The sequence below is a fragment of the Jaculus jaculus genome, chromosome 7 (genome assembly GCF_020740685.1).
Source record: "Jaculus jaculus isolate mJacJac1 chromosome 7, mJacJac1.mat.Y.cur, whole genome shotgun sequence".
NCBI classification, from domain to species: domain Eukaryota; kingdom Metazoa; phylum Chordata; class Mammalia; order Rodentia; family Dipodidae; genus Jaculus; species Jaculus jaculus.
Genome location: NC_059108.1, coordinates 39,806,272 through 39,832,546, shown reverse-complemented (window position 1 = coordinate 39,832,546; position 26,275 = coordinate 39,806,272). Strand labels below are relative to the sequence as shown.

At 41.4% G+C, this 26,275-nt stretch overlaps 1 protein-coding gene and 1 pseudogene across 3 annotated transcripts in view; both read right to left on the bottom strand.

The window, feature by feature from the left end:
- Positions 1-26,275, bottom strand: part of Pdss2 (decaprenyl diphosphate synthase subunit 2) — a 322,043-nt gene that overhangs the window by 175,353 nt on the left and 120,415 nt on the right. The window lies entirely within an intron of this gene.
- Positions 3,339-9,829, bottom strand: LOC105944164 (annotated as a pseudogene).

Below are 26,275 nucleotides of genomic sequence, written 5' to 3'. Positions count from 1 at the left end.
ACCCATGCGAACTCAGATGCATAAAGTAGCACATGAATCTGGAGTTTGCTTGCAGAAGCCCTGGTGTGCCCATTCTCCCTCTTTCTCTTCCTCTTCTTCCAAGTACCTCTCTGCATGCAAATAATTAAAATATTTAAAGCCAAACAAATAAGTAAATAAAATAACAAGGATTGAGAAGATGGTTTGGTTGGTAAAAAAAAACAAACAAAACTTGCCATGTAAGCATGAGGACCTGAGTTTGGATCCTCATGAATATGCTGAGTGCAGTGGTGCATGCCTCTAACCTCAGTAGCTCTCAGGAAATGGAGAAAGAGGGACTCACTGGAGTTTGCTGGCTAGCTTGTCTAGCTGAAACAATGAGCTCTAGGGTTAGCAAGAAGATCCTGTCTCAAAGAATATGGTGGAGAGTGACTAAGGAAAACACTTGATGCCAACCTTTGGCTCTACATGCATATGTGTACATACACACACACACACACACACACACACACACACACGAACACATGTACCCATATTTATGCATATCATATACTCCAAAGAATAAATGAATAAACAAATAAACTAAAGTTATATTAGATACTGCCAAATTGGTTATTCTCCTTTTAAAATGAAAAGATAAGCCATCTGCTTTATAATCTCTTTATTTTTTTCCATAAAACCTGCTAGAACAATGTTGTCACCTTCATGTTTAAAATTCTAACAATTCTAACATGTTCTGAACTCAGTCAAGGCTTAGCCATTGATGACTGAGGTGGCCCCTAATGATAATTATCCTTTCTCTGGAAATACGATAGCCCCCTCTGAGATTGGAATGTGCACAGTAGCTGTCACTTCTATATGCCCTTCTGTCTTCTCCAAGTTGATTAAGTGACCCGGGGCTAATCACATGGCCCAATCAAGGGCACTCAACTGCTTTCTCCAGGAATCTGAAATACAGAGTTATTTGGGACATCCTAGAAGTGATAATCCATAACTGCATCTAGAAACTTCAGTGAAGCTGTGCGTGGTGGTGCATGTTTGATATTCTCCACTTGGAGGCTAAGGCAAAATGATCTTAGTTCCAGGCTAGCCTGGGCTGCACAGTAAGACACAAACTTGGAAGATGGTAGGTGGTGGGAGGGGGGAAAGCATGCCTTTAATTCTAGCAGTCTGGGGTCTGAGACAGGAGGATGGTGAGTTTTAGGCCAGTCTGGATTTTATAATGCAGGCCTCTATATGCAAAAACACATATGGACATGCATACCCATACTGCAAAAAAAACCAAGGGCTGGGCTGGAGAGATGGCTCACAGCTAAAGGTGCTTGCTTGTGAAACCTAAAAGCCCAAGTTAAAAGTCAAATGCACAAAGTGGCACATGCATCTGGAGTTTGTTTGCAGTGGCAAGAGGCCCTGATGCATCTATTCTCTGCTCACAAATAAATAGATAAAAATACTTAATTTAGGGCTGGAGAGATGGCTTAGCGGTTAAGCGCTTGCCTGTGAAGCCTAAGGACCCCAGTTCGAGGCTTGGTTCCTCAGGTCCCACGTTAGCCAGATGCACAAGGGGGCGCACGCGTCTGGAGTTCGTTTGCAGAGGCTGGAAGCCCTGGCGCACCCATTCTCTCTCTCCCTCTATCTGTCTTTCTCTCTGTGTCTGTCGCTCTCAAATAAATAAATAAATAATTAAAAAAAAACCTTAATTTAAAAAACACATCAAGGGCTAGGTTATGTGTAACTTAGTGGTGGTGTACTCACCTAGCATGTCCAAGATTCATCATCAGTGTCTCAGCAAGACACAATGCAAGTCAAGGCCCCTGGCTGGTGGCAATTTGAGAACTGGAGCATTAGGAGGTGTGCTGTTGGGGGATACGGGTGTTATAGGCAACTTCCACTTGCAGTGTTTGACATACTACCCTGTTGCTGTTATCCACCTAATGTTGGCTAAGAGGTGATGTCCAGCCTCTGCTCACACATTTCCCCTGCCATTATGGAGCTTCTCCTCGAGTCCATAAGCCAAAATAAACCCTTTCCTCCCATAAGCTGCTTTTTAAAAAATTTTCTGTAAAACTTAAGTGTTTCCACATCAAAAGATTTTTTTAGAGGGCAAGTATTTTCTTTTAACCACATGATGATCCTATCCAGCTGCCCAGAGTAGGACACCATCATAAGTCATTAACATGACATGTGAGTCTGAACAAATAAAAGCTACAAAGCCCAAGTTATATACAAATATCTTATGTTTACAAACCTACATACAATGAAACACACGTAAACAAGCAGGCACAGCATGAGAGTAATTAAAGGATGCAAGGGACAACCCTGGCCAGTCTGCCTCCAGGAGCCAGCGCCAGCCCTGGAATCAGGTCCCTCAACTCTTCCCAATGCAACTGGACGGACCTTCAGAGGAGAAAACAAAAAGGCTCTGAGATGTCATTGAACTGAGGGATCAGAAAGCTACAGAGGAGGTTGCCACCTGCCTCTGAGTCCAAGGCACATGAAGGAAAGGGCAGAGCAGAGGCTCGGCCCTGAATGCCCAGGCCCCAGAGGCTCCTGCCACCTGGGGCTCAGACAGGCATTCACTGCTTTGGGAGGCAAGTCTATGGAATGAATGGTAACTGCTTTCAAAGTCAGAGGGTGCAAGTCCCTCATTGAAGGACCTTCCTGACTTCTTGTCAGAAACAGATCTGAACTGTAGGGGTGAAGACGAGAGACACATGATTGTAAGTAATGAAGATGCTTGGGTGGGAGCGTAGAAGGGTACACGTCAACCTGATTGAGGGACAACTTCTAGAAGGTCTGCAATGTCCTAAACACAATATCAGCACAGCAAACGGGGCTATGAGGCAGGTGTGATGAATGAGTACTTCCACATCCAGTGATTGAGCAATACATGTATGTATCATTTGTAACACATAAAAGTGCAATGATGTGAGGGCTGGAGAGATGGCTTAGCGGTTAAGCACTTGCCTGTGAAGCCTAAGGACCCCAGTTCGAGGCTTGATTCCTCAGGACTCACATTAGTCAGATGCACAAGGGGGCACACACATCTGGAGTTTGTTTGCAGTGGCTGAAGGCTCTGGCATGCCCATTCTCTCTTTCTCTATCTGTCCCTCTCAAATAAATAAATAAATAAATAAATAAAAATAAACAACAACAAAAAAGTACAATCATGTGAAACCAACGGCACTATGGCAAGAAGAGAAAATAGCCCGTATTGCTACTGTGCAGAGCCCTGGGGCTGGGCAATGCCCAGCAGCTGCCACTGCATGCAGCCTGCCCTCTGTCAGTGGAGGGGCACAGGCACCAAGGGGTGAGGCATAGTTGTCCTGGGCTGAGACTCCCACCTGGAGGCTGGGCACTCACACACTGACAGGCAGCGTACCTGGTGTGAACGATGGGCGTGAGGCACCGAGAGCAGGAGGAGGAGGAGTGGGGTCAAAGCCTTTTGCTTACTGCCCCTTTGTCAAAGAAGAACTTGTGCCCTGACGGGGAGAACTTTGTGCCATTGCTATTCATCACCCTGCAGTTAACATTCCCTGAAATAAAGGACTTTCATGATGCTTAGTCCTTTGCAAAATTCCTGCAAGCTGCTAATTTGGATTCTAAAGCCCCTATTTTCTGTAAGAGATCCCCCACGATGTTTAGTGCTGATATTCTAGCAGAAGGAGTTAGTGGACTGGTTCCAAAACCATTTGGTATAGCTTTTGGTGAAGGAAAACTGTTTTCTGTTCCTTTGCCAACAGGAATTGCTGGCAAGGGGAGTGAGGCCTAGACAGCAAAATCCATCTTCTCACTGTCCAGAGTCAGAGAACTGGGAGCTGACTTTCGGGTTACTTCCTGCTCTTGTTCCTAACAGCTAGCTCTTGCCTTAAATCTCTTGCTTCATCCTTTAACCTCTGTATAGAGACCAACAGAGATTCCATTTCAACAAGGTCAATTTCTGAAAATGCATTTTGTTCAATGGCCTAATTTAGCCTTTGTTCAAAGTCTTCCAATGAAACTACTGTTGCCCTAATTAAATTCTCATCCTTGCTGGGTGTGGTGGCGCATTCCTTTATTGCCAGCACTCAGGAGGAAGAGGCAGGAGGATCACTGTGAGTTCCAGGTCAGCCCAGGCTAGAGTGAGACCCTATCTTCGAAAAACAAACAAACAAATAAACAAAACAACAACAAAAAACCCACAAGCTGCTTTTCATCAGATACTGTCCACTAGGACTGAGAAGTTAACTGCAACATCTGATGACCTTTGGCCATTATATACATGCATACAGACATGCCCACCACATATGAACATGCACACATTATATACACACAAACAACAACAAAAAGCAAAAGCTACCAACAACAAAGTATGCACTTCAGTTAGTTACATGTTTACACCATGACCTGTACCTCTTAGACATTTCAGTTTTTTCTTTAAATTTTGTCTTAGGACTTTTGTCTATTTTTAGAGAGAGCATAGGGCTTAAGAATGCAGAGTCTAAAGTCAGCCTCCCTATATTCAAATTCAAGCTCAACAACCTCTTAGATATGTGATCTTTTATTTAAAAAAATATTTATTTTTTATTTGAGAGAGACAGAGAGAGTGAGCCAGGAGAAGAAGAAAAGAGAGAATGAGAAGTGTGCCAGGACTGGCCTCTTGCCACTGCAATCAAACTCCAGGCACATGTGTCTGGAGTGTCTGTGTCTTTGTGCATCTGTTTTTTTTTAATTGACAATTTCCATAACTGTAGACAATAACCCATGGTAGTTCCCTCCCTCCCCACTCTCCCCTTTGAAACTCTACTCTTTTTTTTTTTAATTTTTAAAACTTTTTAAGATTTGTTTTTATTTATTAGAGACAGAGAGGGAAGGGGAGAGAGAGAGAATGGGTGCACCAGGGCCTCTAGCCACTGCAAACGAACTCCAGACACATGTGCCACCATGTGCATCCGGCTTACATGGGACCTGGAGATGTGAACCTGAGTCCTTAGCCTTTGTAGGCATGTGCCTTAACCACTAAGCCATCTCTCCAGCCCGAAACTCTACTCTTGATCTTACCACTTCCCTCTCTCAATCAGTCTCCCTTTTATTTTTTATTTTTTTAAATTTTTATTTATTTATTTATTTGAGAGCGACAGACACAGAGAGAAAGACAGATAGAGGGAGAGAGAGAGAATGGGCGTGCCAGGGCTTCCAGCCTCTGCAAACGAACTCCAGACGCATGCGCCGCCTTGTGCATCTGGCTAACATGGGACCTGGGGAACTGAACCTCGAACTGGGGTCCTTAGGCTTCACAGGCAAGCGCTTAACCGCTAAGCCATCTCTCCAGCCCTCCCTTTTATTTTGATGTCATCATCTTTTCCTCCTACTATGATGGTCTTGTGTAGGTAGTGTCAGGCACTGTGAGGTCATGGATATCCAGGCCATTTTGTGTCTGGAGGAACATGTTATAAGGAGGCCTACCCTTCCTTTGGCTCTTACATTCTTTCCGTGACCACCTCTTCTGCAATAGACCCTGAGCCTTGGAAAGTGTGAGAGAGAAATTTCAGCACTGAACACTCCTCCATCACTTCTCAGCACTATGGTGCCTTCTGAGTCATCCCAAGGTCACTGCCATCTGAAAAGAGAAGCTCCTCTAACCAAAAGGGAGAGTAGCATTAATATATGGGTATGAACATTAAGAGAAGTGCTTAGTGGGCAGTTTGGTGAATATAGTATATATATTTAGCCAGATAGCAGCAGACGTTAAACCCCTAGGGCTCATGTCTACCCCTGTTGTAAGTTTTCAGTATCAGGGATATAATCCCTCCCACAGAGTGGGCTTCTAGTCCAGTTAGAGAGTGGTTGGTTTCCTCCATAACAGACATGCCACTATTGCACTTGTTGGCTCATTTGGTCTGGCTGGCCAAATTTAAGGCTTGCAGTGTCCACTGATGAGTATCTTCACTGGTGATTTCTCTCTTTCCCATTGAGCTGCATTCATTGTAGCTTTTTTCCAGCTTTCTGTCAGCTGGTCTACATGGAGGAGCTTTTCAGCTCAGATCCAGCATGATTTCTTTCTTTCTTTTTTTTTTTTTTTTGTTTTGCTTTTCAAGATAGGGTCTCACTCTAGCCCAGGCTGACCTGGAATTCACTATGGAGTCTCAGGGTGGCCTTGAATTCATGGCAATCCTCCTGCCTCTGCCTCCTGAGTGCTGGGATTAAAGGCATGTGCCACCAAACCCGGCCAGCATGATTTCTTAGTGACCTTGCAGCCCAAGTATGTGGAGTCTTCATCAACAGGGTCTTACCATCTATACCTGGTGGGAAACCAAGAGCCTCGGTGTGATAGTTTGATTCAGGTGCTCCCCATAAACTTAGGTCTTCTGAATGCTAGTCTCCCCAGCTGATGGCAATTGGAAATTAAAGTCTCCTAGAGGCGGTGTATTGTTGGGGGCGGGCTTTTGGGTGCTATAGCCAGTTTCTCCATACCAGTGTTTGGCACAGTCTCCTGTCCCTGTTGTTCTACCTGATGTTGCCCACGAGGTGGTGTCCACCTTCTGCTCATGCCATCGTGGAGCTCCCCCTCAGGTGTGTAAACCAAAGTAAATTTTTCTTTTCTCACAAGCTGCTCTTGGTTGAATGATTTCTGCCAGCAATGTGAACCTGACTGCAACACTTAGCCATGGCCAATAATGTTGGGTATCCCATTGCTGGCACTGAAAATATTCTAGTAATGATCTATGGTTTCTGGGTGTTCCATTGTCCAAAAAAGTAGGTTTCCATATGACTTATTTATATCATATTAGATTTTGATTAGCCCTCCCCCACCTTTCCTTTACTCAATCTCTTCCCCTGACTTCACTTAGGTCTTTTCATCCCCATTAATCTGTTCTTCTACTTACATATATACAATACCATCCTATTAAGTACCCCCTCCATTCCTTTATATTCCCTTTATATCCCCTTCCTAGTTTACTGACCACATTTACTGAGTTTTCTTCCTACTCATATAGAAGTCCAATCATTTGTAGCTAGGATCCACATATAAGAACATGTGACATTTGGCTTTCTGGGCCTGGGTTACCTCATTAAGTATAATACTTTCCAGATCCATTCATTTCCCTGCCAATTTAACAATTTCATTTTTCTTTACCTCTGAGTAGACCTACATTGTATAAATGTGCCACATCTTCATTATCCACTCATCAGTTAGGGACATCTAGGCTGGTTCCATTTCCAAGCTATTGTGAACAGAGTGGCAATAAACATGGCTGAGCAAGTATCTCTAAGGTCCTCATGAGTCCTCAGGATTTATGCCTGGGACTGGTATAGCTGGGTCATATGGTAGATCTATTTTTAGCTTTCTCAGGAACCTCCACACTAATTTTCACAATGGCTGTAATACCAGCCTTCTTTTTGTTGCTCAAAATTGTTTTAGGTATTTGAAGTTTTTTTTGTGCTTCCACATGAATTTTTGGATTATTTTTTCTGTTTTCATGAGACATGCCATAGGAACTTTGATGGGACTGCATTAAATGTATAGATTGCTTTTGGTAAGAATGCCATTTTCACAATATTGACTCTTCTGAATAAGGGATGTCTTTCCATTTCCTAGTATCTTCTGCAATTTCTCACTTGAGTGTTTTGAAAATGCCTACTATGCCTTTGGAGTCAAATTCTTCTCCTTCCACTATACACTGAATTCTTATGTTTGATCTTTTCATAGTGTCCCGAATATCTTGAGATTCCCATTCATACCTTCCTGTTAGTCTTCCTCTTTGTTGGGCTGTATTAGATCTGCCACCTGGTCTTCTAGTTTAGATATTCTGTTCTCTCCTTCATCCATCCCACTGGGAGACTTTCTATAGAGTTTTTATTTGACATATTTTGTTTTTTATTGCTAGTATTGGCTCATTTTTTTAATCATTTCTTTTTTTATTCATATTATTATTATTATTATTATTATTTTGGTTTTTCGGGGTAGGGTCTCACTCTGGCCCAGGCTGACCTGGAATTCACTATGTATAGTTTCAGGGTGGCCTCTAACTCACGGTCATTTCTTTTTTAAAAAAAGATTTATTTTTATTTATTTATTATGAAAGAGAGAGAGAGAATGAATGGGCATGTCAGGGCCTCTAGCCATTGCAAATGAACTCCAGATGCATATGCTATCATGTGCATCTGGCTTACATGGGATGTGGGGAATCAAACCTGGGTCCTTAGGCTTCATAGGCATGCGCCTTATCCATTAAGCCATCACTCCAGCCCTTCTTTATCATTTCTATTTCCTTATTTATGTCTTGTATTGACCTCCTTATTTCATTAAATTGGTTTCCTGAGTCTTCTTTGATTTATTTGAGCATATTTATATTCTTTTGAATATAAATTCTTTTGAAATCTTTCTCAGGAATTTCCTCTAAGTCAGTCTCACTGGAGGTCATTTCTGATGGGATTTATAATTCTTGGTGGATTTATATTGTCTTGACCTTTTGTGTTTCTTGTATTATAATGTAGAGATTTCTGCATCTTGGATTAATTTAATGCTTGGGTTTTCTAATTATCTGTAATATTGTTAGATGTATCAATCAATCTGACATTGCATATCTTCAGGGTAGGAGCTTAAAGTGCTAGGAGTGGCTCTTAAAATTCTCTCAGAGTAACCACAAAAGTAACCCTAGGTGTTAGGTTTGCCTGCTATGAAAGTATTCTAGTAGGCTGGGTGGAACAAAATACAGGCACATTCTAAAATTTCACTGAACTATATACACAGTCAATGAAATCCAGCTCAGAATATTTATGCAGCAGTATGTATTACGAGAAACAGATCCTCTAACAAAGTCAAAGTCTCTAAGGATGTATGTTGCCCCATAGCCTTAATCCTGTCAACTGGGAAGCTAAGATTTCTGGTTTGCAGAGGGTTCCAAGGTCAGCTGGTGACTGAGTGAGACCCTGCCCCAATGAACAAGAGAAGGGACAAAGGCACTATAAATCAGGAAGCAACAAATGACAAGCCCAAAATACAGCTTATTTAAGAATGGCAAACTGGGCGTGGTGGCGCACGCCTTTAATCCCAGCACTCAGGAGGCAGAGGTCAGCGGATTGCCATGAGTTCGAGGCCACCCTGAGACTCCATAGTAAATTCCAGGCCAGCCTGGGCTAGAGGGAGACCCTACCTCGAAAAACAAAAAAAAAGAAAAGAAAAGAAAAACAAAGAATGGCAAATCTGACCATTCATCTGATTTAACATATAATTTACCCTGACATGGATGGTGCTATTAGCACTTCCATCACAAGCCTATATACCAGGCTATTTTGGTGGGTAGTGACCTGGTTTTAAGTCCAGTTACGTTTTGGGATGGCTTTGGTCTCATTTATGCTCCGCACCTGCTTGGGTCCCTCTTTGCTGTGCTGGGGGCTCAGGTAGGCTGGCTGGGTTGGTGGGTCTCTGTTCTGACAGCCTGTGCCAGGTGTTGGGTAGGTGAGTTCCCTTCCCCAGGTCTCTTTCTGGTGCTTGATGACACTGCTGGGGGCGGGAGTGGAGAAACGAGGTGGATGGTGGCTGAAGTTCTCCTGCTGGTTCTCACGCTTGTCTTCCTCATGAGTTGCTCTGCTGGCCCCTGCCGTCCTCCCCTTCACATTTCTTGAGTTTACGAGGAGGCTGGTGCGAGTGGAAAACCCCCTCACCTGGCTTTTCCTGTGGCTAAGGCTGAGCCTAGCGGCTGCAGCAACCTGATGCCACTGCTGCTGGAGCCACTTCTGCCTGCTTCTGTGGCCTCTAGATGCCCTGGATCTCTCCTACGGTTGATAATTTCTTGTACACCTACACTTTTTAGTAAGAAAGTGTATTTTGCTGTTGTGCTTTTTCTCACCTAGGTTGCTTTGGCATGGTCCCTATGCCACCATCTTAACTGGAAGTCTATGCATCTGTTTTTATGTGGGTACTGGGGAACTGAACCTGGGCCATCAGGCTTTGTGAGCAAGTATCTTTAATCACTAAGCCATTTGTCTAGCCTCCTGCTGTGTAATCTTGAACAATGTGCTTAGCTACTCTCAGAGCCCATTCTTTTCATGTGTATGTGATGTGGTAGTCAGATAACTGGATAGTTCTTAGAATGACAATTTCACATGGTAAATGCTTATTAGTGTTAACTACTGTTGCTTTTAAACCAACTGACCTTTCTATTTCTACTTAAATAAATCTTTACAGAAAACTTTTCAACTCAACTGTCTAGTAAATCCAGGCCAGAGATGAGGTACTCACAGGTACAGTGACTTAAAGTTGCAGCAGAGCATCATCCACTACACCAATGCAGGCATTCCAAAGGTCATCTGGATTTCTGTATACTGCTCTTGGTGTTAGGCAAGCCTTTCTTGTCCCTCCAGACCTTCCCTGTCCCCATCGCTAGCAGGCCCTCGAAGGCCCTCTATGGATCTGTAAAATACCACTGGTTTAGATTACGTCTATGGTAAAGATGAGGCGTCAGCAGGTAGATATATCACCTGGATCATTAAAGCCCTACAGATTATAGATATTTGTTTTGTTCTCCAGGAGCCCTTACCTCCATCCATGCTTTTCTTCAATAGTCACTACATTTATTTCCTGAGAGGACACCTTTTATTTTCATGTTGATGCCTCATATTCTTCAAAGCAAAACTGCTAAGTATCTGAAGTAATCCAATGGATGGATAAGGCTAACTCCAGAAGGTGGTAAGCTTGTTTTGTGAGCTCTTAGGTCTCGGGTACCTGGTCATCTACCTCACGTTTCTTGAAGCCTCATGCTCTCACCTTCCTCTGGGAATAATGCAAGTCATTTGTGCTTCAGAGTGGGTGTGTCTCCATATGAGTTTACATAGGGAGAACTGGGGACAAAAGAAGATAAAGCGGTGGAGAGGAAGACAAATTATTGTGTATTTTTTTTTCTCCTCACATATGGACTCTAGATTTACATACATACGCACACACCCACACACCCATCATGAAAGCAGAGTAGGGATTATTTGGTGGCAGAAAGGGGATCGATGGGAGGTAGGAAGGAAGGATGGAAGAAGGTAGTAGAAAGGTGACTATGGTGATAGATATCCATGAAACTCATTGAAATGTACATGAGATAAAATATTGATTTTTTAAAAAAATGTAAAGTTTATCTAGATGCTGAGTTTTATTTTCAGAAAATTCTAGCTTCATTTTCTGTGAACTACAGTATCTTACAAGTTATTTCATCAACCTATGGCTTGGTTTTCCAATTAAAAGATGGTATCATGAAAAGGTATTTCATATGACTAGTAAGGAAATAAATTCAACTCACTGTATAAGCAAGAAGGACTTATGGAATATTGCTCATTTTGGGGGCAGTAGACATGGTCTATTTTTAATTAAAATTGTTTACAGGTAGCAAATGCCTTCATTAGCCCTTGTGTAGGCAAATGGAACTAGTATTATGGCTCTATTTATTTATCTAAGAAATAGTTAATTATCTGTTAAATGGAAGATTACAATCCAGAACAATGGGAATATAGATTAGATTAAAATATCATTTTAGGTTGAGTGTGGTGACACATGCCTTTAATCCCAGCAGTCGGGAGGCAGAGATAGGAGGATTGCCATGAGTTTGAGGCCCCCCTGAGGCTACATTGTGAATTTCAGGTCAGCCTGGGCTAGAGCATTTTAGACTCTACCTTGAAAAACCAGGAAAGGAAAAAAAAAAAGTTACATACACACACATACAACTTTAGTGGGAGAAGGGACTAAAAGTTGTATTTAGAACTTCCTAAACTACAGCCAAAGAGTGGGACTATTTTCCAAACAGAAAAATATTAAAAACCGTGGACTCCAATCATGTAATCTCGTTTTACAGTTGTAGAAACTGAGGCCAAGAGGTTCTAAAGACTTGGTTCAAGGTCAGTTAAGTGATTATCCAAAGGCCAAATACCTTGTTCAAGGCCACACATGTAATATCTTATTATTATTATTTTTTTGGTTTTTCAAGGTAGGGTCTCACTCTAGCCAGACTGACCTGGAATTCACTATGGAGTCTCAGGGTGGCCTTGAACTCATGGCAATCCTCCTACCTCTGCCTCCTGAGTACTGGGATTAAAGGCGTGTGCCACCACGCCCAGCCCAAATCTTTTTTTTTTTTTTTTTTAAATCTTATGTTGTCCTAAGAAGCTGATAAAACAAGACTTTTTTTCTGGTTGGAAATTCCTATAATAAAAAATAAGACCATGTAATACAGAGTTATAAAATCCTTTTACTATGCTGTCATGTACATAGTCCAGAAATTATATTTTTGGGTTTTTTTTAAGGCAGGGTCTCACTCTAGTTTAGGCTGACCTGCAATTCACTATGTAGTCTCAGGGTGGCCTTGAACTCATGATGATCCTCCTACCTCTGCCTCCCAAGTGCTGGGATTAAAGGTGTGTGCCACCATGCCTGGCCCCCAAAATTATAATTTATTGGTAGTCCTTCAGATATGGAATGAAGGTTCTATAAAAACTGAACTAGGAGCTGGAGAGATGGCTTAGCGGTTAAGCACTTGCCTGTAAAGCCTAAGGACCCCGGTTCGAGGCTCGGTTCTCCAGGTCCCACGTTAGCCAGATGCACAAGGGGCACACGTGTCTGGAGTTCGTTTGCAGAGTCTGGAAGCCCTGGCGCGCCCATTCTCTCTCTCCCTCTATCTGTCTTTCTCTCTGTGTCTGTCACTCTCAAAAAAAAAAAAAAAAAAACTGAACTAGTAATTAACAATAACTAGTAATTAACTATTATACAGAACTGGAGAGATGGCTCAGTGGTTAAAAGTGCTTGCTTGCAAAGCCTGAAAATCCAGGTTCAATTCCCCAGTACCCATGTTATGTCAGATGCCCAAAATGACACATGCATTTGGAATTTGTTTTCAGTGGCAGGAGGCCCTAATGTGCCTCTACTCACTCCCTCTCTGCCTAGCTCTTTCTCCCTCTCTCTTAAATAAAATAAATAAAATCAGCACTGATTACACAGTGCTAAAATACTCAAAGATGATCAGAGATGAGTTTTGTAAATTGCTCACCCTAGGAAATACTGGCTTTATAGCATATGTTAAGTTTGTACTATCTGTTTTAAGTCACAAACAGTTAAGTATAAGAACTTGATTTTCATAGATATCTCTAAGATCACATTACTTCCAGTCACACCTTCTCTTCAAGGCATCATTCTCTAAGCTTCTGTCTGACCATCACTTCTCATTCTAGCTGTTTACATGTAAGGTATTCATCTCCACTTTTGAGATAACCAGGTAATACTGCTTACTAGTGCATGCTAACATTCTGACGTGTTGGATGGAATGAGTGCACTCCAGGCTCCAGCTTAGTCCCTTCTGCTGGTGAATACAAGGACAGTCTGGAAGCCCTCTTCTATGCTGTAAGTGCAAAGCCAAGGCTTAACATTTGCTTTGGGCTGCTGATCTTGCAAAGCACTTGGCATTCACTGGTTGTGCCAGTTTTGGGGCACTGGGGATGGAACTCCATGACAGGCAACAGCTCTACCACTGAGCTATACCCTCAGCCTCAGCACTGATTGTTGATTTTCACACTGATCCTCATAGGACAGGCCAGATTTTGCATCTCAGCATGATTACCTGTCCCAGACCTCAGAGCTGAGTGCTGGAAGAATTCAAGTCTCCCAGTGCCATAAGACACAACCATATTCTGCTACCATCCCCTCTGTCTTCCAGTTTCACGGTGGTGGGCTGGCTCCCTCAATGGGCAGACTCTTCACAGAAACCTCTGCTCTAAGGTTCTTTTCAAATTGTGGTTATTAGCTTCTTCCCCATCTACATGCTTAGCCTTCCTGTCAACCTTCTTGCTACCCACTGTTATTTTTATTTATTTTCAAAAATTATTTGAGGTAGGGTACTGGTCTAGCCCAGGCTGACCTGAAATTCACTCAGCAGTCTTCAGATTGTCCTTGAATTCACAGTGATCCTCCTACCTCTGCCTCCTGAATGCTGGGATTAAAATTATGCACCATCATACTTGCCACTTGTTTTTTACATTTTTAATAGGTAACATAAAATACACTGTAGAAGAATGGCCACATGTGTAGTTCTACCTATCTTGTTTTGTGACCCTGCATGAAGTGCTTCGTGATACCTTTATCATTAGCCCATCAAAGTCCTGTTCTAAAGGAAGTTAAAGAATGGCAAGGATATGGGCTGGAGAGATGGCTTGGCGGTTAAGCGCTTGCCTGTGAAGCCTAAGGACCCCAGTTCGAGGCTCGGTTCCCCAGGTCCCATGTTAGCCAGATACACAAGGGGGCGCACGCATCTGGAGTTCGTTTGCAGAGGCTGGAAGCCCTGGCGCGCCCATTCTCTCTCCCTCTATCTGTCTTTCTCTCTGTGTCTGTCGCTCTCAAATAAATAAATTAATTAATTAAAAAAAAAAAGAATGGCAAGGATAAATGTGATAAGCAGAAAAAGTACATTATTAAGTACAAAAGTACTTAATAATGGATGCTGTACTTATCAAAAAAGTCATGTGGGGGTGGAGAGACAGTTCAGTGGTTAAGATGCTTGCTTGCTAAGCCTAATGACCCAGGTTTGATTCCCTAGTGCCCACGTAAAGCCAGATGCACAAAATGGTGTATGCATCTGGAGTTCATTTACAGCAGATGGAGGCTTTGGCACACACATACTGTCTGTTTCTCCTCTCCCCCTCTTTGATTGCAAATAAAGAAATAAAAATATTTTTAGGGCTGGGCATGGTGGTACATGCCTTTAATCTCAGCACTCAGGAGGCAGAGGTAGGAGGATTGCTGTGAATTTGAGGCTACCGTAAGACTAAAAGAGTGAATTTTTGGTCAGCCATGGCTAGAGCAAGACCCTACCTTAAAAAAACAAACAAAAAACACTAATTTTTTTTTTTGGGAGGGGGGGCTAGAGAGATGACTTAGCAGTTAAGGAGTTTGCCTGCAAAGTTTAAGGACCCAGATTCAATTCCCCAGTACTCACATAAGCCAGATGCACAAGGGGGTGCATATATCTGGAGTTTGTTTGCAGTGGCTAGAGGCCCTGGGGTGAGTGTTCTCTCTCTCTCAAATACATATATAAAAATAAAAAAATTTCAAAACATTTTAAAATCATGTAAACCTTGTAAAGCAATCAAACTCCATATTCAATCAGCAAGTATTCAATTCAGTTTCAACTAAAACATTATGTAGCAGCTTAAAAACTTTGAATTCTTTGGAGAACTAAGTGGAGAACTTGAAGCTCATCTGATAAACTTTCATCTTATATAGATGGAACATGTATATCCATAAGACTTTTCTGTAACTAGGAAAGTAGAAGTGTGGCTGTCTACATTATTGTACTTATACTAATCAAAGGATACAATGTGTCCATAATTTTCTACGCAATCTTCTTCTTGTGGGTTTTTATGTATGTTTACATTTAATCATGTTTGTACTGTTACCACCATTGTCTTCTCTATGCACTGGTTTAATCATTCTTGTGCTCACAGTATGGTGTCTTAAAGAAAGACTCTGCATTCTTAGACTTTCTTCCAATTGATGCCACTCAAAGAGTAACTGGAGGGACTTCTCTCTTTAGAGATGGGTGTATTTGAAGCCATTTTTTAAAATAATAAAGGCTGTAAGGAGTAAGACATGTCTGAAATGTATGAGAAGTCACCAAGTTCCTTCATTACAAAACTTCCAGAGCCAATGACACAAAAAGGTTCACATATCAATTTGGAAGTCAAACATTAGCAAAATACTGTAAGAGAGTCATTTAATTCAGATTATGTGGCATACCATTACAACCAAAGTATGTACTTTATTCATTTCAGGACCACAATGAAATTACTCTTGCATTAAGTTTATGGAGGGAGGGGGGAAACTTTAGCAGTTAAGTACTCAATGTGTAATTTATTTATTTATTTATGTTTTTTGAGGTAGGGTTTTTATTTTATCAAAAAATATATATCAAAACATGAAATATGTAGCTAACCTTTCTATAAAGGTAGTTTAAGACATGGTCTGTGCCCTGAGCATTCAAATTTTAGCTGGGGCACAGTACTGTGGCTTAAGACTTAACAAGAAAAATATGAAGTAAACAGTGTAAAATTAATACTATGGTCCATATGCTACAAAGAGACACAATGACGACCCCTGAGGATTTGGCTGACAAAAGAGCTGGGCTCTTCTTAGATGCAAGGGAGCACCATTTCTGCCAGACAGTGAGCAGAGCGGCAGCTGCTGGGGAGTATGAGCATGGCTGCAGTTGGCAGACGGCAACTGGAATAGGCTGGAACACAGGTTAGGAGAAAGACCAGAGTACAACCCATGCCGACTTCATTCTGCCCTATGGTGCCAACTTCATTCTGCTCTATGGACTTACTACCTGGTTATCAACTTTAATGACACTGTTCTACTTGACTCAAATTTATATTCCTGTCTACATACATAAATAAATACATGCTTAATTGTTTTAAAGGCTTGGGGGTCTCTTCTAGACAAAGCTTGAGAGGAAAAGAAATGAGAATAATACAAAGGAGAAAAGTAAGAGCGACTCTATGTCTGGCCATAGCCCTAAATGATTTGGATGCAGTAAAGAGAACAAAATGATTGAGTTGCCACTATTTACGACAGTCATTTTCATGCAGAAACAAAAGAACATTAACATTCTTCTTATTTTATATTTTGCTTAGTGAGGTTACCTAAACCAAAGAAATGTGAGCTGACAGTTGGGACTCACAGACCACAGAAGAATATTCACTGCCAGTTAATTAGTGGAATGTCAAGTCATTATGCTACCTAATTTCATCAGCATACTTTTTGTCTGGCTGCAAGTGCCCTGTTCTGGTCTAAACAGAGGTTTGCTTATTAATCAGAGTGGCCTTACAGAGTCCGCTCTAGAATCAATGAGGAGTATTAAGCCCTTTGTTTTACTTTTATTCTGAAGAAAAGAATGCAGTAAGGACTATGAAAGAAGGTGATACATAAAAAAACAGCAAGCCTTCTTGAAAGATAAAAATATACCTGTTTAGCTTCTCTTGGCCTTGAGCGTAATACTTTAGATGGTTCTGAACTGACCTGTCCTCATAAGCCCTGACAATGGGAAAAGACTAAGCCAGGAGCCATGAGAGAGGAGCTCAGGAAGCCCCAGAGCCCGCGAAGGGAAGGATCCTGAGCTGTTACTCAGATGTTACTCAATGCCAGTGACTGGACCCTCAGCCTCCCAATGCTAGGCAGGTGTCCTATCACTAAGCTGCACACCTAGACTTATTATAGTATTAATGGCATAACTTGAGTTATGACACTATCCACAGATGGATATTGATCATGACAAATAATCAATTGTGAACATTTCTTCAAATAACATTTGATTTAAAACCTAAAATAAGCAAATCTGTGATAATCTGCTATATAAAACTGCTTGGGCTGCAGCAGCAACAGCAACAAAAATAAAACATCAGAGGCAGTGGCTTTAACCGACATTTAATTTCTCTCTGTGTCTGAGGCTAGAAGTTCGTGATCAAGGTACCAGCAGTCCGGCTTCTGGTGAGGGCTTTCTTCCTGCTTTGCAGACAGCCTCATTCTCACTGCAATTTCTTGCGGCCTTTCTTTTGTGTGTACAGAGTATGAAAGAAATCTCTCAGTTGTCTTTTCTTTTACTTATGAAAAACACCAGTCCTATGACCTCACTTAACTTTAATTGCCTCTTTAATGGTCCAATCTCCTGATACTTGATCAGTGCTCAGTACACAGAAACTATTACCACCATCCTCACTAGAGCTGTACAGACTTATACACACACAGCGTGCCAAGAAAGCTCAGAAAAGAGTACTTAACCTGGGGTCTGGAAAGATTTTCCGGAGCAGATGAGAGCAGAACTGTATCTTAAAGAACAGGTAAAAGTTAGCCAGGTCAAGATCCTGTCCCCACAGGAGACCTGTCATAGTGAATACAGGGCACTGTATGCCATTTACTGGAAAGTGTAGTGCAAGAATCATCAGTTTCTCTTTAGCCTGGCATCCCATAGTATTATCTATTCTCTCTTCCCATGGTTTACCAGCTAGCCTTTAGAAATACCTTCCCTACCTTTTTTTTTTGAGGTAAGGTCTCACTCTAGCTCAGGCTGACCTGGAATTCACTTTATAGTCTTAGGCTGGCCTTGAACTCACAGTGATCCTCCTACCTCTGCCTCTCAAGAGTGCTGGGATTAAAGGCATGTACCACCATGTCCAGCACCTTCCCTACTTTATTATTTTTTTTGGAAAGTATTTTTTAGATTATTTATTTTGAGAGGGGAGGAGGGGGGAATGGGTGTACCAGGGCCTTCAGCTGCTGCGAACAAACTCCAGATGAGTGTGCCCCCTTGTGTGCATGTGACAGTGCATGCTATGTCACTGCATCTGGCTATGTGGGACCTGGAGATTCACACATGAGTTCTTAGGCTTTACAGGCAAGCACCTTAACCACTAAGCCATCTCTCCAGGCCCCCTTCCCTACTTTTAGAAGCTAGGCTGGATTTGTTCCTTAAGGGCCCTCTGAACTCTGCCAGATCCAGTTCTTTCCTGTCTTATGACCATGAGATGTATGGCCTGCAGAAGGAGTATAGAGCATGGCTAAGAGCATGAGATCTAGAGTAAGACCTGGGTTCAAATCTTGGCCCACCATTGTGTCACTTAGGGCAAGTTACTTTACCCCTGTGTACTTCAGTAATTTTTATCTGTTACACAGGGTGATAAAAACATTTACTTCTTAGGGCTGTTGTTGGGGATTGAGTATGCATGTAAGAACATGAGAAGAATATCTGGCGGATAACAAGTCCTAGTTAGTGTTACCTATACAAAGTCAAGTCTTTGTTTCACAAATAAGACTTTTTAAAAAAGAAAATAACTGAATGCACTTGAAGAAACGTGGCTCCTTGTGGGGCTAGAGGCAGAATCAAAGGGCCAAAGAAGAGAATTAAGGGCTGGAGAGATGACACAGCAGTTAAAGGTACCTGCTTATAAAGCCCAATGGTCTGAGTTTGATTCCTCAGAGCCCAAGTAAAGCTAGATGCATAAAGTGGATCATGCATCTGGAGTTCAACTGCAATGGTAAGAGGCCCTGGTGCACCTATTTTCCTCTTTCTTTCATTTTCTCTGTCTGCTTCCAAATAAATAAATATTTCACTTTTATTTTATTTATTTATTTATTTATTTATTTATTTATGAGAGACAGAGAAAGAGAGAGAGAGAATGAATATGGGTGCACCAGGGCCTTCAGCCACTGTAATGAACTCCAGACACATGCACCACCTTGTACATCTGGCTTACCTAGATCCTGGAGAAATCGAACCTGGGTCCTTTGACTTTGCAGGCAAATACCTTAACTACTAAGTCATCTCTCCAGCCCAGTGAAAATATTTTAAGAAAATTAGGGCTGGAGAGATGACATAGTGATTACGGCACTTGTAGCCTAAGGACTCAAATTCTATTCCCCAGTACTCACATAAGCTAGATGCACAAGGTAGCACATGCGTAGCACATGCAGTAGCTAGAGGCCTTGGCACAGCTCTCTTTGCCTCTTTCTCTCTTTTTCAAATACTTATCTACCTACCTACCTACATACATACATATATACATATATTTTTAAGTAAGACAATTAATATTTTTTGATTACTACTAAATAACCAAAAGTAGCACATTAAGAACTTCATATGTGCTTTGTCACCTGATCCTGACAACAACTCTGCTAAGTGCGTGGCACTGGCCCACTGTGCAGTGTACATAGAGGGGCTCAGAGACTTCAAGAATGTGGATCAGGAGCAGGGTGCAAATCTATAGGTAGATGAACAGTCATATCTCCCCACAATTCTCTTCACCTCCTTGGCTTCTATTTTCTTAACTTATAAATGATATCACATTTTAAATTTTTAAGAAGAAACATGAGAGTGGTCCCATTCCTCATGATTTTCTAGATTTACTTCAGGAAGTATAAATACATGTTCATGTTCTAATTTTATAAGCCATATGAGAATTCCATTTCATAAAAGTCCTGAATTATACTATATAAACTGAAAGTTGTCCATACGGTCGAGACATATTATAATTACATATTGGGTAACAGAAATATAATTCTTTTGAAACTCTGTTTCAAAATTATATTCACAATTATAACTGAATAGACCTAAATGTTTCCCAACATGAAACAGGGTCTAATTCTCATACTCAACTTATACTTTTTCATCCTCAAGTATTGTATACAATAGTCTGTAGGCATTTATTTTTCTTGTGACTCATTTCATAGTAATTTGGCTTGTAAGATAGCCTTTTATTTCTCTTCTCAAAAATCAAAATTTTCTCTCTCTCTTTTTTTTTTTTTTTTTTTGAGGTAGTGTCTCACTGTGGCTCAGCCTGACTTGGAATTAACTATGTAGTCTCAGGGTGGCCTCGAACTCACAGTGATCCTCCTACCTCTGCCTCCCGTGTGCTGGGATTAAAGGCGTGTGCCACCACGCACAGCTTAAAAAATCAAAATTCTTATAATAAAATGTTCAAGAGAAAGTTAGGTTTAAGAAAAGCACAAAGAAGCATCAAGAATGGTTTTTATCAAGCATTAATTTCAGGACTGGGAACCAGAATCCTGTAATCTTAAACATCCACAGGAACTGGGTTTCACAATCACTTCTTCATTGTCAGGACCCTTCTCCTTCACACACACATGCCTCACCCCTTACCATATGGCTTCAATGCTGAGTCAAGCATCAGTCAGTCCTTAGGGGAAGCTTCAAATACTCACACAGGGGCAGGGAGACACAGATAATCTTCTATTTTATGTACACACATGTATTTTTAAACTAAAAAATGTTTTTTCTTTGATTACAGTTTCCCATATAGTCATTAGTGGGCTCCAGTGATGCAAGCCATATTTATTAGAGGCAGCATGTCAAATAGGAGCTGACAATTACAGTCTCTATCAATACATATTATGCCAGACGGTAATGAGCCATCCACAAAGGGCTAGCCATCCAAAATAATCATGCCATTTTCCAGAGAAATGTTGAAAAGGTTATGGTTTATTACACAGTGCTCATTAGATATACAGTGGCAGCATTAGCAATTTTTCCTTCATTTGTGTCTCATTTAAGGATCTGCCCCCCACAAGCCCAGTCAAATTAGTATACAAGGTTAAAGCCATTATGCCCAGAAAAAAATAAAGTTGCATTTTATCTTACAGTAATAGTGGATCAAAAGGTCCTTGGAATCTATTATTTGCGAAGCCACTATCTAACAATGAATATGAACAGGGAAAAGAAGCAATGTCCTGCCAGCACAGCTTTGATAGGAACAAAGGCACACTGTTTGAAATAAGCAAACATCATATTACTTAATTAAGGACCCTTAAACAACTATTTTAAAAATAACACTAAGGTTGTGACATCAACTGACAAAAGTCACAAAATTAATGGTCAGGTACTACACTATACTTTGAAATGCCTCATTTACATCAACTTATTTTAAAACATTTTAAATACTGCCTTTGTCCCCAATTTGGTTATAAACTCACAGACTGCTACATATATTTATTTTCCTAAAGTCATCCCTTGGTTCCTCATCTTTATGAAAAACCCACATTTACTGATATTTAATAAATTATAATTTGTGGACAAAATGATTATAACTAGAAAGACCAGTGAAGAAGGCAAATTTTATAATAACAACTTAAAAGGATTTTATTAAATTAGTAGGTAACCCTTTAATACCATCTGAATTTTTAGTGGTAAAGCAAAGAATTTCAGCAAAGAGATCTTGTGAAGAGATTATTTCTAAAGAATTGTCAATGATTCATTGGGAAAGGGGGCTGGGAGGTGGTTCGGTTGGTAGAGTGCCTGCATGCATGAGGATCCAAGTTCAATCCTCAGCACCCACATAAAGGGCTGGGTGCGGTGGTGCATTCCTGCAACCCCAGCCATAGAGATAGATATGTAAGCGCTGGGTGTGGTGGTGATTTTTGTAAACCCAGCCACTGGGGAGATGGAGACAAGTGATCTGCTGAGCTTGTGGCCAGCTAGTCAAGTTTTATTGGTGAGCCTCAGGCCAATGAGAAGCTGTCTCACAAAAGAGGCAGACAGGATCCCAAGAGGACCTCTGGCCTTCCATAAGCACATGCACACTCATACACACGCATCATATGCAAGCAAAAAGAAATCATTAGCGTTAGAAGAACAATATACCAGAGATATTTTCTCATCTTATTGTTACATTAGAAGAGCATTATTCAAGGCTTTTATTTAATGAGCATTAATTAAATACCTGTCCTGTGTTAGACCCTGTGATAGGTTCTGAAAATTCATTGAAAGGTAGGGGTGTACTGGTAAAGACACTACATGCTGCTGACACAAAACAGAGAGAGACCTGGCAGGAATCCAGATGGGAGCCAGTTCCCAGATGCTAAAATGCTTTATAAACTGTTGGGGGGGGTGTGGCTAACAATGTTGTGAGCAAGCAGGGGACACTGTTATTTCAAAAGCAACCAGCCTGACAAGATATAAACACCTGTGCAATGGTGCTACCTAGCCTTGGTGGGTTAACCACTGGCTTTTTGATTGGCTAAGAGATCTGCTCAGTGGGTAGGTACCCATAGCTGAAACTGGGAACCAGGTCAGAATCCTATGGAGACCAAGATCATGGTCTCCAATGACAAACTCCTGCTAGTCTTTGGCCAAAAGAGGGGCTATATCCATCAAAATCTCCCTAAATTAACAATTAAAAAGGGTGTCTGTTTTTCTTTTTCAGAAGGTAGCATGAACCAGGGAGATAAACCACCCCTTACACACCAGCCAGTGCCCAGGTGAAACTACAGAGGAATTGGTGAGATGAACAAGAACGCTGCTTCCATGGCAAACCTGACAGCCTGGGTCAGGATGATGGAGGCAGACCCTGTCAACACGTATCAAAGCAGAGATCCAGAAGCTCCTGACAGCTCAATACTGAAGTAGTCTTAAAACGTGCCTACCTAGCACGGCTCAGGGAATTCTGTGGAAGAGGGGGCAGAAAGACTGTAATAGCCACAGGTTGGAAGAGCATATCCAGAGGCATTAGCATCTCCCTCCCCCCATGACTGACTGTTGCCAACTCATAACCCACATCCCCACAGGGAACATCCTGAGGAGGACCGTCAGCAGACTGGGAGCAGGAAGAAGGGAAATGGTGGTACCAACACATGATGTGTTAATAGAAAGCATATACTTAATAAAAACAAAACAAAAAGTGAGGGTAGAGGGCATAGCTCTGTGCTAGAGAAGTTCACAGCTAGATAAGAGAAGGATGTAGAGAGAAAACTACAAGATTTCAATCCTAAAAAATAAAAATAAAAAGGATTTCAATCCTGGACAGTAAGTGCTAGCACAGAAGTAAAGGCAGGTTGCAAGGAAGCCTACAGGACAGGAAGTAACCCTTAAAGTGAGCCTCAGGAAGAATCCTACCCTGTTAGAACCAAGAGGAGAATACATGAAGAAAGGGCAAAAGGCAGGGGTGGTGGCGCACACCTTTAGTCCCAGCACTCAGGAGGCAGAGGTAGGAAGACTGTCATGAGTTCAAGACCATCCTGAGACTACATAGTGAATTCCAGATCAGCCTGGGCTAGAGTGAGACACTACCTCAAAAAAAAAAAAAAAAAAAAGGGACAAGTGAAAGAACTGGCCAAAAATGGGATCACTTAGCACCAATTATCAAAATATGTAAATTTTTGTTTTGGTTTTTCAAGGCAGGGTTTCACTCTAGTCCAGGCTGTCCTGGAATTCACTATGTAGTCTCAGGGTGGCCTGGAACTCACAGAGATCCTCCTACCTCTGCCTCCCCAGTGCTGTGATTAAAGGTGTGTGCCACCATGCCTGTGTTTTTTTTTTTTTTTTTTTTTTGAGGTAGGGTTTCACTCTAGCTCAGGCTGACCTGGAATTCATTATGTAATATCAGAGTGGCCTCAAACTCACGGCGCTACTTCTCCTGTCTCCCAAGTGCTGGGATTAAAAGAATATGCCACCACACCACACCCAGCAAAATATGTAATCTTAAGGAGTCTCTTTTAGAAGTTAGAAGAACTATCCTGAAGTTGGTTTGACAGACTTTATTAAATAGATATTTATATTTTTATTTAAAATTTTTTATTTAGTTGAGATAGAGAGAAGTAGAAAGAGGTGGATAGAGACAGATAGAAAGACAGACAAATAGATAGAGAATATGAGCATGCCAGGGCCTCTAGCCACTGTAAATGAACTCCAGACACACATGCCAGCTTGTCTATCTGGCTTTAAGTGGGTACTGGAGAACTGAACTTGAGTCCTTAGGCTTTGCAGGCAAGCACCTTAACTGTTGAGACATCTCTCCAGCCCTTTTTTTTTTTAATTGTTGCAGAGATAGAATAAAAGCAAGGCATTGTGGGGAAGGGGACATTGGATAAATTGGGGCTCTTCAGGGTTCCCACCCTTGTAGACTTTCAGACCTTGGAGACAATTGATGCGACCCAGGCAGATGGAGTTAGATTGTCACAGAACCATTTGAATGTGAATTGACTGTAAGCAGTGAAAAAGCTTTTAAAAAAATTGTATGAGGGCTTTACCCCTTCTACCTTGTCAGGGGCAGGAGCTCTCTATACTTTCTCCTTCTCTTAATCCAATAAAGTCTGTCTAAAACTTAAAAAGGAAAACAATATGGCTAGGAAGCTGGAGAGATAGCTCAATGGTTAGGTCTGTTTCCTGAATAAGCATGAGAGTCTACGGGGCCTGAGATCGCCAGTTCAAATCTCTACATTCCAAATAAAACAGCTGGGGTGTCCACATGTGCCTGTAACCTTAGTCTTGCAGGGAGCAGAGACTTGAGAACCTTTGGAGCTCCTCAAGCTCCAGAAGCAGTAGAAAGAAATTTGGGCTCAAGACCAAGTGGAAGAGAAACATACCAGATGTTCCACTCTGGCCACCAAAGGTGAGTGACCCCTGCTGCAGGCAAGCATATGTACACATGCATATGCCACTTTACACAAACAGCACACTACACACAAGCAAAATAAAAATTAATTAATTAATTTAAAAATAACATGGCTGGGTAAGGTGACATATGCTTGTAATCCCAGCACTTGGAAGGTATAGGTAGGATTGTTGAGTTTGAGGCCAGCCTGTGAACCCCCATATCAAAAAACAAAAAATAAAAACCAATGTACAAAATGTAAATGCTATCATGTCCTAATATAACTGCTCTTTCTTTATGGCTGTGGTCTATGGCCATAGTCTTTCACTTGAAATGGTTCAACTTAGGAGTTTTAAAATTTTTTATGATTTGAAAGAATCTGCAGAAAATCATACTTTAAACATCTTTGAATTTTGAGCAGAATAAGAAAAGGATAAGTTTTAAAAATCAAACTTAATAATGATGACCATTTCAACAGGAAAACAAAATGGGAACACTATTGTTTGACAATGCTGTCTAGGTCAGAGGTTCCCAGCTTAGAGTACCTTCAACTTTCACAGAAACAAATGATTATGTGTAAGGACAGTCAAACTTCTGAGAAAGGTACATTTGCTAATAGATTTCAGTTTTCTTCCATTTTGTAGTCATTGGCAAGATGCAGCAGGTAGTTATCTCAAGGTTACCAGATGCTCAGACTGTAGTTTATAAGTATATCTAATAAGATGGAAATCAAGTATTATTTTATATGTAAAATGTTTGATAAAGACTTAGTTTTATGTATGTGTATTCATACACTGATGGCTGCACATGTGTATATGTGGGAGGTCAGAGGTGGATATCAACTGCTTCCCAATATTTTGAGACAGGGTCTTTCACTTATCCTAGAATTTGCCTAGAATAGCTAGCCAGCAAGTCCCAGGGTCTTCTTGTCTCCACTTGTCCAGTATGGGGATTACAAATGAGCACCCCATGCTGGCACTTGATGTGGGCTCTAGGGATTTGAACTCAGGTTCTAATGCTTATGTGGGAAAGTACTTGAACCACTGTGCCACCTCCCCTGCCCAGATTGACTGACTATCTATCTGTCTGTCTGTCTACCTATCTAACTTTGAGATAGTATCACTCTAGCTCAGGTTGGTTTCCCAAGTGCTGGGACCACAGGAGTGTATCGCCTCGCCTAGCCTCTTACAAAGGTGACAGAAGATTAATGGAAAGAGTCCTAGGATTTAGAGGCTGGAAGTGATCACAACAAAGTACCGTGGCGGAGGCGGTCGAGGGCATGACTCAGTGGCAGAGTGCTTGACTAGCACAGATAGGCCCTGGGTTTGGTCCCTCAAACAGCCACCAAAACAAACAAACAAACCAAATAAAACCACCATAAAAGAAAGCACAGAAACAGAAGCACATTGGT